This window comes from Anopheles maculipalpis, assembly GCF_943734695.1.
Source record: "Anopheles maculipalpis chromosome X unlocalized genomic scaffold, idAnoMacuDA_375_x X_unloc_4, whole genome shotgun sequence".
NCBI classification, from domain to species: Eukaryota; Metazoa; Arthropoda; class Insecta; order Diptera; family Culicidae; genus Anopheles; species Anopheles maculipalpis.
In genome coordinates, this window is record NW_026060502.1 from 77,501 (window position 1) to 85,000 (window position 7,500).

Sequence of the window (7,500 nt, forward strand, 5' to 3'; positions counted from 1 at the left end):
TATGCACGATGAATGAGTTGGAAAACGAAAGACAGAGAGAGTATTGAAATGTTACTGAGCATATAAGCGAAGAGTGTGTGGGTTCATAAGAATGTTGATCATATGCAGTTGATACCGGTACGGGTCCGTCATTACTCCTCCACGGAGTGATGATCGGTTTGCTTGAAGGGGGCAATACGCATCGTTGACTTACCTACGGGTAACCCGCTTACGAGTGGGTCGATTGCTGTCGGGGCAAGCAATCGGGTTAGCGCCGTATCCGGATATAGAGAGTAGTATGGGGTGATAATGATTAACATGTCGAGTGATGGCTGCACCTCCTAGTGGAAAGTTCAAACGTGACGGTTGCTTCGCTACGGGGTACTAGGTACCTCTTAGAGGAGCAATGGAGTATGGAGTCCAAATTGAATGTTTGGACTTCAAAAATTTCTCTAAGTCCGGTACATAAATCCCTCACCCATAAGCTCACAAAATACATGCAATTGCATTAAAAATTTTGATAACCTAACAAGAGATGAAGGCAAGTCGAATTGGTTGGTCCAAAACCAAAAATTTCACTAAGTTCGGGACTTGGGTACAAACCGAAAGTGAATATGATGTCCCTGAACATGCATATAAGTTCGAGTATTGATATTATAAACATAACAAGAGATGAAGGCAAGTCGAATTGGTTGTTAAGAAACCAAAAATATCACTAAGTTCGGGACTTGGGTACAAACCGAAAGTGAATATGATGTCCCTGAACATGCATATAAGTTCGAGTATTGATATTATAAACCTAACAAGAGATGAAGGCAAGTCGAATTGGTTGTTAAGAAACCAATAATATCACTAAGTTCGGGACTTGGGTGCAAACCAAAAGTTAAAATGATGTCCCTGAACATGCATATAAGTTCGAGTATTGATATTATAAACCTAACAAGAGATGAAGGCAAGTCGAATTGGTAAGTAAGAAACCAAAAATATCTCTAAGTTCGGGACTTGGGTGCAAACCGAAAGTTAAAATGATGTCCCTGAACATGCATATAAGTTCGAGTATTGATATTATAAACCTAACAAGAGATGAAGGCAAGTCGAATTGGTAAGTAAGAAACCAAAAATATCTCTAAGTTCGGGACTTGGGTGCAAACCGAAAGTTAAAATGATGTCCCTGAACATGCATATAAGTTCGAGTATTGATATTATAAACCTAACAAGAGATGAAGGCAAGTCGAATTGGTTGGTCCAAAACCAAAAATTTCACTAAGTTCGGGACTTGGGTACAAACCGAAAGTGAATATGATGTCCCTGAACATGCATATAAGTTCGAGTATTGATATTATAAACCTAACAAGAGATGAAGGCAAGTCGAATTGGTTGGTGAGAAACCAAAAATTTCTCTAAGTTCGGGACTTGGGTGCAAACCGAAAGTTAAAATGATGTCCCTGAACATGCATATAAGTTCGAGTATTGATATTATAAACCTAACAAGAGATGAAGGCAAGTCGAATTGGTTGATAAGAAACCAAAAATATCTCTAAGTTCGGGACTTGGGTGCAAACCGAAAGTTAAAATGATGTCCCTGAACATGCATATAAGTTCGAGTATTGATATTATAAACCTAACAAGAGATGAAGGCAAGTCGAATTGGTTGTTAAGAAACCAAAAATATCACTAAGTTCGGGACTTGGGTACAAACCGAAAGTGAATATGATGTCCCTGAACATGCATATAAGTTCGAGTATTGATATTATAAACCTAACAAGAGATGAAGGCAAGTCGAATTGGTTGGTGAGAAACCAATAATATCACTAAGTTCGGGACTTGGGTGCAAACCAAAAGTTAAAATGATGTCCCTGAACATGCATATAAGTTCGAGTATTGATATTATAAACCTAACAAGAGATGAAGGCAAGTCGAATTGGTAAGTAAGAAACCAAAAATATCTCTAAGTTCGGGACTTGGGTGCAAACCAAAAGTTAAAATGATGTCCCTGAACATGCATATAAGTTCGAGTATTGATATTATAAACCTAACAAGAGATGAAGGCAAGTCGAATTGGTTGGTCCGAAACCAAAAATATCTCTAAGTTCGGGACTTGGGTGCAAACCAAAAGTTAAAATGATGTCCCTGAACATGCATATAAGTTCGAGTATTGATATTATAAACCTAACAAGAGATGAAGGCAAGTCGAATTGGTTGGTCCAAAACCAAAAATATCTCTAAGTTCGGGACTTGGGTGCAAACCGGAAGTTAAAATGATGTCCCTGAACATGCATATAAGTTCGAGTATTGATATTATAAACCTAACAAGAGATGAAGGCAAGTCGAATTGGTTGGTCCAAAACCAAAAATTTCACTAAGTTCGGGACTTGGGTACAAACCGAAAGTGAATATGATGTCCCTGAACATGCATATAAGTTCGAGTATTGATATTATAAACATAACAAGAGATGAAGGCAAGTCGAATTGGTTGTTAAGAAACCAAAAATATCACTAAGTTCGGGACTTGGGTACAAACCGAAAGTGAATATGATGTCCCTGAACATGCATATAAGTTCGAGTATTGATATTATAAACCTAACAAGAGATGAAGGCAAGTCGAATTGGTTGTTAAGAAACCAATAATATCACTAAGTTCGGGACTTGGGTGCAAACCAAAAGTTAAAATGATGTCCCTGAACATGCATATAAGTTCGAGTATTGATATTATAAACCTAACAAGAGATGAAGGCAAGTCGAATTGGTAAGGAAGAAACCAAAAATATCTCTAAGTTCGGGACTTGGGTGCAAACCGAAAGTTAAAATGATGTCCCTGAACATGCATATAAGTTCGAGTATTGATATTATAAACCTAACAAGAGATGAAGGCAAGTCGAATTGGTAAGTAAGAAACCAAAAATATCTCTAAGTTCGGGACTTGGGTGCAAACCGAAAGTTAAAATGATGTCCCTGAACATGCATATAAGTTCGAGTATTGATATTATAAACCTAACAAGAGATGAAGGCAAGTCGAATTGGTTGGTCCAAAACCAAAAATTTCACTAAGTTCGGGACTTGGGTGCAAACCGAAAGTGAATATGATGTCCCTGAACATGCATATAAGTTCGAGTATTGATATTATAAACCTAACAAGAGATGAAGGCAAGTCGAATTGGTAAGTAAGAAACCAAAAATATCTCTAAGTTCGGGACTTGGGTGCAAACCGAAAGTTAAAATGATGTCCCTGAACATGCATATAAGTTCGAGTATTGATATTATAAACCTAACAAGAGATGAAGGCAAGTCGAATTGGTTGATAAGAAACCAAAAATATCTCTAAGTTCGGGACTTGGGTGCAAACCGAAAGTTAAAATGATGTCCCTGAACATGCATATAAGTTCGAGTATTGATATTATAAACCTAACAAGAGATGAAGGCAAGTCGAATTGGTTGGTCCAAAACCAAAAATATCACTAAGTTCGGGACTTGTGCGCAAACCAAAAGTTAATATGATGTCCCTGAACATGCATATAAGTTCGAGTATTGATATTATAAACCTAACAAGAGATGAAGGCAAGTCGAATTGGTAAGTAAGAAACCAAAAATATCTCTAAGTTCGGGACTTGGGTGCAAACCGAAAGTTAAAATGATGTCCCTGAACATGCATATAAGTTCGAGTATTGATATTATAAACCTAACAAGAGATGAAGGCAAGTCGAATTGGTTGGTCCAAAACCAAAAATTTCACTAAGTTCGGGACTTGTGCGCAAACCAAAAGTTAATATGATGTCCCTGAACATGCATATAAGTTCGAGTATTGATATTATAAACCTAACAAGAGATGAAGGCAAGTCGAATTGGTTGGTCCGAAACCAAAAATATCTCTAAGTTCGGGACTTGGGTGCAAACCGGAAGTTAAAATGATGTCCCTGAACATGCATATAAGTTCGAGTATTGATATTATAAACCTAACAAGAGATGAAGGCAAGTCGAATTGGTTGGTCCAAAACCAAAAATTTCACTAAGTTCGGGACTTGGGTACAAACCGAAAGTGAATATGATGTCCCTGAACATGCATATAAGTTCGAGTATTGATATTATAAACATAACAAGAGATGAAGGCAAGTCGAATTGGTTGTTAAGAAACCAATAATATCACTAAGTTCGGGACTTGGGTGCAAACCAAAAGTTAAAATGATGTCCCTGAACATGCATATAAGTTCGAGTATTGATATTATAAACCTAACAAGAGATGAAGGCAAGTCGAATTGGTAAGTAAGAAACCAAAAATATCTCTAAGTTCGGGACTTGGGTGCAAACCGAAAGTTAAAATGATGTCCCTGAACATGCATATAAGTTCGAGTATTGATATTATAAACCTAACAAGAGATGAAGGCAAGTCGATTTGGTTGGTCCAAAACCAAAAATTTCACTAAGTTCGGGACTTGGGTACAAACCGAAAGTGAATATGATGTCCCTGAACATGCATATAAGTTCGAGTATTGATATTATAAACCTAACAAGAGATGAAGGCAAGTCGAATTGGTTGGTCCAAAACCAAAAATTTCACTAAGTTCGGGACTTGGGTACAAACCGAAAGTGAATATGATGTCCCTGAACATGCATATAAGTTCGAGTATTGATATTATAAACATAACAAGAGATGAAGGCAAGTCGAATTGGTTGTTAAGAAACCAATAATATCACTAAGTTCGGGACTTGGGTGCAAACCAAAAGTTAAAATGATGTCCCTGAACATGCATATAAGTTCGAGTATTGATATTATAAACATAACAAGAGATGAAGGCAAGTCGAATTGGTTGGTCCAAAACCAAAAATTTCACTAAGTTCGGGACTTGGGTACAAACCGAAAGTGAATATGATGTCCCTGAACATGCATATAAGTTCGAGTATTGATATTATAAACCTAACAAGAGATGAAGGCAAGTCGAATTGGTTGGTGAGAAACCAAAAATATCTCTAAGTTCGGGACTTGGGTGCAAACCGAAAGTTAAAATGATGTCCCTGAACATGCATATAAGTTCGAGTATTGATATTATAAACCTAACAAGAGATGAAGGCAAGTCGAATTGGTTGATAAGAAACCAAAAATATCTCTAAGTTCGGGACTTGGGTGCAAACCGAAAGTTAAAATGATGTCCCTGAACATGCATATAAGTTCGAGTATTGATATTATAAACCTAACAAGAGATGAAGGCAAGTCGAATTGGTTGGTCCAAAACCAAAAATATCTCTAAGTTCGGGACTTGGGTGCAAACCGAAAGTTAAAATGATGTCCCTGAACATGCATATAAGTTCGAGTATTGATATTATAAACCTAACAAGAGATGAAGGCAAGTCGAATTGGTTGGTCCAAAACCAAAAATATCTCTAAGTTCGGGACTTGTGCGCAAACCGAAAGTTAAAATGATGTCCCTGAACATGCATATAAGTTCGAGTATTGATATTATAAACCTAACAAGAGATGAAGGCAAGTCGAATTGGTTGGTCCGAAACCAAAAATATCTCTAAGTACGGGACTTGGGCACAAACCAAAACTATATACCAAGTGCCTGAAATGTCTATAAACCACACGAAGAACTCTTCACACACAGGTGCGCCTCATAACCTGGTTCAATGTATAAGACATTGGTTTCGGGGGATTTATTGAGAAGAAAATTTTTTTCTCTAACTTTGAGTAAAACTGTCTCAGAATACATATTTAACCACGAAAAGTGAACACCGACAGTAAATAGCAAAAGTCAACCGACCATCAAAGTTGTATGGCGGTGTAGGAGAAGAAAATCCAAGGTCGTTTAATTTAGGGACGTAAGACACGAAATCAAAATTTTGGCATAAAATCTAAAATAATCATCAGACAGTGGTCATCCAAGGCATATAAGAGTCGTCTAACGATGCTGAATGCAATAAGCAATAGCGACTTTTTAAAGATTTTTTTGGATTTTTGTCAAAATGTACCCTTCACAACTTGGTACAAGTCATAGGACATGGGTACCGGTATGACCGACGGAAGATTTTTGGACAAAAAATTTTTTTGCTCTAACTTTGAGTAAAACGGTCTCAGGATGCATTCTTAATCATGAAAAGTGATCTCCGACGGTAAATAGCAAAAGTCACCCGACCATCAAAGTTGCATGGCGGTGCAGGCGACGAAAATCCAAGGTCGTCTAATGTAGGGACGTAAGACACGAAATCAAAATTTTGGCATAAAATCTAAAATAATCATCAGACAGTGGTCATCCAAGGCATATTAGAGTCGTCTAACGATGCGAAATGCAATAAGCAATAGCGACTTTTTAATGATTTTTTTGGATTTTTGTCAAAATTTACCCTTCACAACTTGGTACAAGTTATGAGACATGGGTACCGGTATGACCGACGGAAGATTTTTTGACAAAAATTTTTTTGCTCTAACTTTGAGTAAAACGGTCTCAGGATGCATTCTTAATCATGAAAAGTGATCTCCGACGGTAAATAGCAAAAGTCACCCGACCATCAAAGTTGCATGGCGGTGCAGGCGACGAAAATCCAAGGTCGTCTAATGTAGGGACGTAAGACACGAAATCAAAATTTTGGCATAAAATCTAAAATAATCATCAGACAGTGGTCATCCAAGGCATATTAGAGTCGTCTAACGATGCTGAATGCAATAAGCAATAGCGACTTTTTAATGATTTTTTTTGGATTTTTGTCAAAATTTACCCTTCACAACTTGGTACAAGTTATAGGACATGGGTACCGGTATGACCGACGGAAGATTTTTGGACAAAAAATTTTTTTGCTCTAACTTTGAGTAAAACGGTGTCAGGATGCATTTTTAAGCATGAAAAGTGATCTCCGACAGTAAATAGCGAAAGTTACCCGACCATCAAAGTTGCATGGCGGTGCAGGAGACGAAAATCCAAGGTCGTCTAATGTAGGGACGTAAGACACGAAATCAAAATTTTGGCATAAAATCTAAAATAATCATCAGACAGTGGTCATCCAAGGCATATTAGAGTCGTCTAACGATGCTGAATGCAATAAGCAATAGCGACTTTTTAATGATTTTTTTGGATTTTTGTCAAAATTTACCCTTCACAACTTGGTACAAGTTATGAGACATGGGTACCGGTATGACCGACGGAAGATTTTTTGACAAAAATTTTTTTGACTCTAACTTTGAGTAAAACTGTGTCAGGATGCATTTTTAAGCATGAAAAGTGAACTCCGACGGTAAATAGCAAAAGTCACCCGACCCTCAAAGTTGTATGGCGATGTAGGAGAAAAAAATTCCGAGGTCGTTTAATTTTGGGATGGATAAAAATGGTCACTTGTGGTAAAGTGATGTTGTTCATTGGCTATAGTAAGAGGGTATGGTGTCGTGACACAAAAATGAAAAATGTATGGGAACGTGTTCTAAACACTGTCACAAGGTGCAAATCGAGTATCTAGTCGTACCTTAGACACCAGTACGGGTAAATGAGCCTCTGCTTGGCTCATATGTATGGGGAAAAGTAAGGGTGACCGACATGTCCA